Below are 10,436 nucleotides of genomic sequence, written 5' to 3' on the forward strand. Positions count from 1 at the left end.
AAAAGGACTGCTGATGCTGTTGGAATCTGACCTCCCTGCACTCGAAATGGATTTTCTGGAGCTACAGAACTCCAATTGGCGCGCTCTTAACGGCGTTGGAAAGTAGACATCCAGATCTTTCCAGCAATATATAATAGTCCATACTTTATTCGGAAATTGACGACGTAACTTGGCATTGAACGCCAAGTACATGCTGCTGTCTGGAGTTAAACGCCAGAAAAACGTCATTATCCGGAGTTGAACGCCAAAAACACGTCATAACTTGGAGTTCAACTCCAAGAAAAGCCTCAGCTCGTGGATAGATCAAGCTCAGCCCAAGCATACACCAAGTGGGCCCCGAAAGTGGATTTATGCATCAAATACTTACTCTTGTAAACCCTAGTAGCTAGTCTAGTATAAATAGGATAAGTTACTATTGTATTAGACATCTTTTGACAGATTAATCTTTTGACTATTCGGTCTCTTGATCATGGAGAGGGCTGGCCATTCAGCCATGCCTGAACCTTTTACTTATGTATTTTCAACAGTGGAGTTTCTGCACACCATAGATTAAGGGTGTGGAGCTCTGCTGTACCTCAAGTTTCAATACAATTACTATTACTTTCTATTCAATTCTCTTTTATTCTTATTCCAAGATATACGTTGCACTACACTTTGATGAATGTGATGATCCGTGATACTCATCATCATTCTCACCTATGAACGCGCGTGATTGACAACCACTTTCGTTCTACTCTAGGCCGGGCGCATATCTCTTAGATTCCCCAACAGAATCTTCGTGGTATAAGCTAGATAGATGGCGGCATTCATGAGGATCTGGAAGGTCTAAACCTTGTCTGTGGTATTCCGAGTAGGATTCTGGGATTGAATGACTGTGACGAGTTTCAAACTCCTGTATCTGAAATTCCCACTATTAATTTACATAAGTATTTCTATCCTTTTTATTTTCTTTTTACTATTAATTTTCGAAACCCAAAACTATTTAATCTGCCTAACTGAGATTTACAAGGTAACCATAGCTTGCTTCATACCAACAATCTCTGTGGGATCGACCCTTACTCACGTAAGGTATTACTTGGATGACCCAGTACACTTGTTGGTTAAGTTGAACGGAGTTGTGAACTATGGTATTGGCATCATGTTTTTGGCGCCATTACCAGGGAATGAAAAGCAATGAATTTTGCAAAATGGAATAACAATTGAATCACAATTTCGTCCACCATATGTATGTATCCTTTGTAAGTATTGATATTCGTATGGATGTATGTCATTTATTAAAAAGTCTTATGAGCGATTATACGATTTAAGTTTTAAACAGACTCATATTTTAGTATTAAATATTATAAAAGTCATTGTAATTCTCAAGCTATCAGAGAGGCACAACCAGAAGCATGACACTTTGATGGTTAGGGTGTTACACTAACTATGAATTGCCTAGTGTTTTGCAAATATGAAGGCTCACATCATAGTTAATGAAAAATTCATATTTTATGATGATTTTTAGATTGAAAAGAGTAAAATTTATCAACTTAACTTATGCTTATTACTTGGAGATGCATGCTTTTGTGAATTTTCTCCTAATTGTCCGTAATTGATTCAAACATATTTTTTAGGCCTCTAGAATGATCAAATTAATTTCATTTTTAACCCATTTTGTAAACGAGCCAAAAATTACCAACCGGGCTCACATTGGGCCCAAAGCCCAAGCCCACACTTATATAAGCTCATAACTCCACAAATTTCAGCACTCACCCCCTTCAATTGAGAGAGTTCGTGGAAAAGAGAAGAGAGTGAGGTGAGAACAAATCCTAACATCTATACTTCAAACCACCATAACTTTTGATTTGGAGCTCTGATTGACGAGCCGTTTATTGTCACGTGAACTTTGTCACCCCCTCTTCAATTATATTTGATTAGTTTGATGAGTAACTCAAAATTCTAGCACCAGTTTCTCATTCAAAACTAATTTCATATATTGTGCTTGGGTATTGAGGAGTTTGGTAATTTTGATGTTATAGGAGTCATATAGCTTGTGTTCTTGGTGATTTACATCACCGATTTCAGCAGATAAAGGTAAAGATTCCTTTTCTCCTCTTGGTTCATCAATTTATGTGAGCCGACACTGTGCCAAATTGTATGATATGGTGTTAGATTGAGTAATTAAAAGGTTCATTTGGTAGATTTGTGGAGATTGGACTTGGACATTGGTGTGAGTCAAATTGAGGTTTGGAAAATTGAAGGAAAAGCTTGAAATTACGACATTAAGGTATGGGTGCAAATTTCATATAAGTACCATGTAATGTGACATAAAATCCTAGGCTAGTGGAGCTAGGATTATTGTTGAATTATTGTGGTTGATTATTTAGTTTAGTAAAAATTGTGATATGTTGGGTGTTTGAATGAATCGGAATAAATGTGATAATGAATTGGTTGGTTGATGATTGAGTATTGGTGAGATAAAGTGTGAATTTGCAAAATGAGTTGTTATTGTTAGTGTTATTTTATTTCTTGTTTTCATTTAGTTTTCCTTGAAATTTCTTGTTATTACATCTTTGTTCTCTTATTTCTTCTTGTTAATTTCTCATTCGACCCACCTTTTAGTTTATGAACACTCTTGTTACTTTGAATTTCATTTAACACAATTGATGTCTTTTTATGTTTCTTATTGTTTAATTGAGTTGTTATTATTATCTTCTTGCATTTGGTAGTTTTAGATTTTATTATTCTTGCAATTTTACTATGCTTTTCTTTTATGCCTTCCAAGTGTTTGACAAAATGCTTGGCTTAGGTTTAAAGTAGATTTTGTGCATTCTTGGCTTGGAAAGAGAAATTAGGTGCTCTTGAGTTATTAATACCCAACTCATGTTGGTGATCTAGAGTTGTTAGTTAATATTGTTTCCATTGACGCTAATTCAATTAGTAAGGTGATTAAGACTTATGGATTGAGATTAACTAGTCTTATTTGATTTTCTCCCGATGTTGGAGATAACGAAATAGGATTATCTCTTGATAACTATTGTGTTATGATTAATGACTAGGATAGAAAACCTAGATTCTCAATCCTAGCCAAGAATGCTCTCTTTAGTATTTGTTCTCTTTAGTTGTTTACTTTATTTTCCCGCCATTTAATTTCTCGCACTTTTATCAACCCACCCCGTGAAACTTATAACCAATAATTGAGCACTCAATTGTAATTCCTAGGGAGAACGACCCGGGAGCAATACTCTCGGTTATTTTTATTGGGTTAAACTCGTGACAACCAAAATTTAAACTTTGATTGAGGGTTAATTGTCGGTTTAGAACTATACTTGCAACGAAGTGATTTCTTTTACCGAGAAGAAATTCTAGACCGATGATAACCTTCATTTCAAGTTTTTGGTACCGTTGCCGAGGAATTGCAATGTGTGCTTGTTATTGGTTATTGTATATATGTTAATATTGTGAATAGTTTGCTCTTTTGTTGGTTTGCTTGTTTGAGTTAGTAGTTATATTTTATCTCTTTGTTTCTTGTTGCTTTTTGTTTTTGTTTTTCTATGATGAATTCCAATCCCTTTGGCTATAAGTTTGCTTCAAACTATGTTGGAGGGAATGGAAATGAAAGCTTCAATGAGAGTTTGCATCAAGGAATTAGAAATCAAAGTTGGGAAGAGCCTCAAGCATATGAATATTCTTCTTGGCAACAACCTCCTCCGGTTTCTTATGGGTACAATCTAACTCCTAATGCATATCAACCTAATAGATGTGGGACCCTCATTGTGGTTGTCAACCACAATCACCATATGCATATGACTCCTTCCCTCAACATAGCCCTTAACAACCTTACTCACAAGCCCCATACCACCACTCACCTCCATGTGATCCTAACCCATACCCACCATACCAACAACTATATGAGCCATACTTAGAACCACCTCCATTTCAACACTAATACTCCCAAGAACCACAAATTTCATATACACCACCTCAAGATTTTCACCAATATGAACCACCTTCCAATTATGAAACTTCCCTCCCAAACAATGAATCCTCTTTCTCACCACTGCCTTCGGTGAATGAAGCTTTCCAAATCTTCATGCAAGGACAAAAAGATCTCTATTCTCGCCTTTAAAAGCAAGAAGAAGAAGATCAAAAAGAGCTAGAGAATTTGGGAATCATGATGGCTACCATGACTGAAGTGGTTAACCATATAGCCTCCTACCTAAACTCGTGCAATCAAGACACTCCCATTGATGAATGTGGAGGGCCAACCAAATAGCATAGGGAGGAGAAGAACTTAAAGCTTCAAGATAAAGAAAAAGAGTTGAAGAAAGAATTGCAACAAGAGGAGGAGGTAGAGATAATTGAACCGAAAGAAGTGATTGAAGATTTAGGAGATGTTGAATGCAAAGAGGAATCTAAGGTTGTAGAGCCTTCTTCCGTGGAGCTTAAAATTGATTTTGAGGAGGCTAGTGCACAATCTCCAAGGCATATTTTGAATGAAGAATTAGAAGAAATGGGGCAAGCAACCAACCCACCTATTTATGATGATTTCGCATCAACATATGATCCTTTTGAGCTTGATGAATCTTCCCCCATGGAATTTGAAGTTGATGTTGAGGTAGATTTCACTCAACCCCTAAGATATGATTTAAGTGATGGTAAAGAATTAGAAGGCATCAGTGAAAAAGTATTTGAACTTAGAGGAAGCTTGGCAAGAGGTAGAGCTTGAAGAATCTTGTCAAGTGGTGGAAGATCTTCATAGAGGGTGGACGGAGTAGAAATTGCCCTATCAAGACCGTTGGAAGCATCTCTCCCTAGGTCACCATCATTTATTACATCATTCAAATGGATAAATCTCTCATCTCTTAGCTTTCTCATTCCACTTGAATATGATTTGCTAGAAACAGATGGTCAACTTAGGATGCTTTGTGAGTTGAAGAGTAGAAGAGAGATGATTAGCGGTTAGTATTGTAAACCAAGGTTTATTAAGGTTGAAGCTTCAAGATCTAAGTGTAAGAGTTGGTATATTTCTCAATTGATTGGGTCTAGGAAGATGTCTTAGTGTTCAAATGAGAATTCTATGTGCATATCACCCGGATGAAATTATGATGATATACTTGAAAACGGGTGTGAAAACAAGATTTGGGATCCCGGATTACAAGAGGATGATCAATTTTGGGAGCTCATGACTGTGTAGAACTTCACCAAAGTTTGGTGCATTTGGTTGGAAATTCTAACAATCAATGGAAGTCCAAGCATTGGTGGAAAGTCAAGGATGAATTCAAGTACAAGCCACCTTGATGAGAGCTCCCCTTAAGTCCAACTTAAGGACAATAAATAAAAGTGCTAGGTAGGAGACACCCCACCATGGTAACATCTTTTCACTTTTCTCTTTTGTATATATTGGTAAATAAGTTAAATTTCATGTTTAGTTTGGTTTGTTGAGTTTATTTGGTAGTCTAGTATGTTAAATAAGGTTTGATGGTATTTTGGTAGTTGTTTAGATGTTTGGAATGCTTAGGTTGGTGCTAGAACTTGAAAAATTTTAAAAAACAGAGGACCCACCCATGCGTTCCCAAGATTTTCAGTGTGCTGGAGTTGCGCGAGCACTGTGTTGTTGCATCCAATGGCCCAAACAGGGAGTTGTGCGCGTAGGGTGCTCGAATTGTGCGTCTAGCACAAATTCCTCCCACGCATACGCGTCAACCTCTATTTTCTGCTTCTCACGCTTACGCATGACTGACGCATACGCGTCACCCTCTATTTTCTACTTCCCTCTCCTACGCGTCGCTGATGCGTACGCATCGTGTCCATTTTTTCCACCCCACGCTTACGCATCACCCATGCGTACGCGTGGGAACCCCTGTTTCACCCACCTTCTTTTCTTCTCTTCTTTCCATTTCTTTCCTTCTTCTCTCTTCTCTTCTTTTCTTTCCATCATTCAACCATCATCTACCACCACTATTAACCATTATTTTCTTTAGTTAATTACTTAATTAGTTAGCTTAATTTTTATTTTAGGTGGTAAGTATTAGATTATTAATTTAATTTGCTGTTTCTTGATGCTGAAATTATTCATTGTTGGATTTCTTTTATTGAGGTTATAATTTGTTACTTGGTTTTGAATTTTTCATGCTTAACATTTGTGAATACCAAGTACATGAGAATTGCCTTCGAGCACTTTGAGTCTTTTGAATTGCATGTTGTAGCTAGCCAGCATGTGATTTGATTTCATTATCTATGATGAGGTAATTTGTGTATTATCAATGCATTTTTTGTTAGATGACGCTTGTTTATGATTGATCTCTATTTACATCACCTATTCCATGCATTGAGATTTTGGAATTGTGAAAATGGATCGTAAGCTTACCTAATTGCATATTTTTGAGATTTTTAAGCTTTGTGGACCATGCTTGCTATGTGATTGATTTTCACTTCTATCTTTCTTTTCCTAAGTTGCACAACACCCATGTCTACCACCTTTTATGTCAATTGGGTAATGCAAACTGATGAGCGGATAATTTACACGCTTTTTGGCATTGTTTTTATATAGTTTTTAGTAAGTTTAAGCTACTTTTAGGGATGTTTTCATTGGTTTTTATGTTAAATTCACATTTCTGGACTTTACTCTGAGTTTGTGTGTTTTTCTGTGATTTCAGGTAAATTCTGACTGAAATTGAGGGATTTGAGCAAAACTCTGAAGAAGGCTGACAAAAGGACTGCTGATGCTGTTGGAATCTGACCTCCCTGCACTCGAAATGGATTTTCTGGAGCTACAGAACTCCAATTGGCGCGCTCTCAACGGCGTTGGAAAGTAGACATCCAGGGCTTTCCAGTAATATATAATAGTCCATACTTTATTCGAAGAATGACGACGTAACTTGGCGTTGAACGCCAAGTACATGCTGCTATCTGGAGTTAAACGCCAGAAAAACGTCATGACCCGGAGTTAAACGCCCAATACACGTCATAACTCAAAGTTTAACGCCAGGAAATGCCTTAGCACGTGGATTGATCAAGCTCAGCCCAAACACACACCAAGTGGGCCCCGGAAGTGGATTTATACATCAAATACTTACTCATGTAAACCCTAGGAGCTAGTCTAGTATATATAGGACATTTATCTATTGTATTAGACATCTTTGGTCTCAGTTTTGTATTATTCTTCATCTTAAGAGGCTATTGATCACGTTAGGGGGGCTGGCCATTCGGCCATGCCTGAACCCTTTGCTTATGTATTTTCAACGGTGGAGTTTCTGCACACCATAGATTAAGGGTGTGGAGCTCTGCTGTACCTCAAGTATTAATGAAATTCTATTGTCTTTTATTCAAATCCCTCTTATTCTTATTCCAAGATATTCATTCGTACCCAAGAACAGGATGAATGTTATGAGTCAGATTACCCTCATTATCATTCTCAATTATGAACGCGAGTGATTGACAACCACTTACGTCCTACATGCAACAGAGCTTGAATGCGTATCTCTTAGATTCCCCAACAGAATCTTCGTGGTATAAGCTAGATAGATGGCGGCATTTATGAGGATCCGGAAAGTCTCACCTTGTCTGTGGTATTCCGAGTAGGACTCTATGATTGAATGACTGTGACGAGCTTCAAACTCCTGAAGGCTGGGCGTGATGACAAGCGCAAAAGAATCAAGGGATTCTATTCCAACCTGATTGAGAACCGACAGATGATTAGCCGTGCTGTGACAGAGCATAGGAACGTTTTCACTGAGAGGATGGGATGTAGCCATTGACAACGGTGATGCCCTACATACNNNNTTGCCGGGGATTGTTCGAGTATGGACAACTGACGGTTCATCTTGTTGCTCAGATTAGGTAATTTTCTTTTCAAAAACTTTTTCAAAATTTTTCTTTTTCGTTTTTCCAAAAAAATAATTTCGAAATTTTTTTAAAAACCCAAAAAAATTAATAAAATCATAAAAACTAAAAATATTTTGTGTTCTTGCTTGAGTCTTGAGTCAATTTTTAAGTTTGGTGTCAATTGCATGCTTTAAAAAAATTTTTCTTGCATTTTTCGAAAATCTCATGCATTCATAGTGTTCTTCATGATCTTCAAGTTGTTCTTGACAAGTCTTCTTGTTTGATCTTGATGATTTCTTGTTTTGTGTCTTTTGTTGTTTTTCATATGCATTTTTTGTTTGTTAGAGTCCATGCATTAAAGATTTCTATGTTTGGTGTCTTGCATGTTTTCTTTGCATCAAAAATTTTTCAAAATTATGTTCTTGATGTTCATCATGATCTTCAAAGTGTTCTTGGTGTTCATCTTGACATTCATAGTGTTCTTGCATGCATCTTGTGTTTTGATCCAAAATTTTCATGTTTTGGGTCATTTTTGTGTTTTTCTTTAAAAATTCAAAAATCAAAAAAATATCTTTTCCTTATCTTTCTCCAAAATTTCGAAATTTTGGGTTGACTTGGTCAAAAATTTTTAAAATTAGTTGTTTCTTACAAGTCAAGTCAAAATTTCAATTTTAAAAATCTTATCTTTTCAAAATCTTTTTCAAAAATCATTTCTTTTTCATTTTTTCTTTATAATTTTCGAAAATTTCAAAAATTATTTTTCAAAATATTTTCAAAATCTTTTTCTTATCTTTTTACTAAATTTTCGAAAATTAACTAACAAGTAATGTGATTGGTTCAAAAATTTGAAGTTTGTTACTTTCTTGTTAAGAAAGGTTCAATCTTTGAGTTCTAGAATCTTATCTTGTAGTTTCTTGTTAGTTAAGTAATTTTAAAAATTAAATCTTTTTCAAAATATCTTTTTCTTAAAAATCTTTTTATCTTTTTATCTTATCTTTTTATCTTTTATCTTATCTTTTTCAAAAATTTTATCTTTTTCAAAATTTGATTTCAAAATATCTTATCTAACTTCTTATCTTCTTATCTTTTTTAAAAAAAAAAATTGATTTCAAATCTTTTTCAATCAACTAACTAACCTTTTGTTTGCAAATTTTGATTTCAAATCTTTTTCAATCAACTAACTAACTTTTTGTTTGTTTCTCATCTTTTTCAAAACTACCTTTTCCCTCTTCTATTTTCGAAAATACCTCATCCCTTTTTCAAAAATTCTTTTTAATTAATTAATTGTTTAATTTCAATTACCTATTAACTTTAATTTTCGAAAATACTAACCCCTTTTCAAAAATTATTTTCGAATTCTCCCTTCTCTTCTCTTCTTCTATTTAATTATTTAATTACCAACACTTTTCTTCACCTATCTTCATCCAAAAATCCGAACCTCCTTCTTCATTCTTCTACCTCTTTCTTCTTCTACTAACATAAGGGAATCTCTATACTGTGACATAGAGGATTCCTTTTTCTTCTCTTGTTTTCTTCTCTTTCTTATGAGCAGGAACAAGGATAAAGGCACTCTTGTTGAAGCTGATCCAGAACCTGAAAGGACTCTGAAGAGAAAATTAAGAGAAGCTAAATTACAACAATCCAGAAACAACCTTTCAGAAATTTTCGAACAAGAGAAAGACATGGCAGCCGAAAATAATAATAATAATAATGCAAGGAGAATGCTTGGTGACTTCACAAAGCCAACGTCCAAGTTTGATGGAAGAAGCATCTCCATTCCTGCCATTGGAGCCAATAACTTTGAGCTTAAGCCCCAACTAGTTGCATTAATGCAACAAAACTGCAAGTTTTATGGACTTCCATCTGAAGATCCTTATCAGTTTTTAACTGAATTCTTGCAAGTCTGTGATACTGTAAAGACGAATGGAGTTAATCCTGAAGTCTACAGACTCATGCTTTTCCTTTTGCTGTAAGAGACAGAGCCAGAACATGGTTGGATTCACAACCTAAGGACAGCCTGAACTCTTGGGATAAGCTGGTTACTGCCTTCTTAGATAAGTTCTTTCCTCCTCAAAAGCTGAGCAAGCTGAGAGTGGATGTTCAAACCTTCAAGCAAAAAGATGGTGAATCCCTCTATGAAGCTTGGGAAAGATACAAGCAGTTAACCAAGAGATGCCCATCTGACATGTTTTCTGAATGGACCTTATTAGATATATTCTATTATGGTCTCTCTGAATTTTCAAAAATGTCATTGGACCATTCTGCAGGTGGATCTATTCACCTGAAGAAAATGCCTGAAGAGGCACAAGAGCTCATTGACATGGTTGCAAACAACCAGTTCATGTATACCTCTGAGAGGAATTCCGTGAATAATGGGGTACTTCAGAAGAAAGGAGTTCTGAAATTGATGCTCTGAATGCCATATTGGCTCAGAACAAAATGTTGACTCAACAGGTCAACATAATCTCTCAAAATCTGAATGGATTGCAACATGCATCCAACATTACTAGAGAGGCAGCTTCTGAAGAAGCTTATGATCCTGAAAACCCTGCCATGGCAGAGATTAATTATTTGGGTGAACCTTATGGAAACACTTATAACCCATCATGGAGAAATCATCCAAATTTCTC

General features: G+C 35.8%; 1 non-coding gene across 1 annotated transcript; it reads right to left on the reverse strand.

The window, feature by feature from the left end:
- Positions 1-9,889: 9,889 nt before the first annotated feature.
- On the reverse strand, positions 9,890-9,993 carry LOC127748178 (small nucleolar RNA R71). The gene has a single exon (XR_008010121.1). It is a non-coding gene; the product is annotated as a small nucleolar RNA R71 (small nucleolar RNA).
- Positions 9,994-10,436: the final 443 nt, after the last annotated feature.

Source organism: Arachis duranensis, chromosome 5, assembly GCF_000817695.3.
Source record: "Arachis duranensis cultivar V14167 chromosome 5, aradu.V14167.gnm2.J7QH, whole genome shotgun sequence".
NCBI lineage: Eukaryota > Viridiplantae > Streptophyta > Magnoliopsida > Fabales > Fabaceae > Arachis > Arachis duranensis.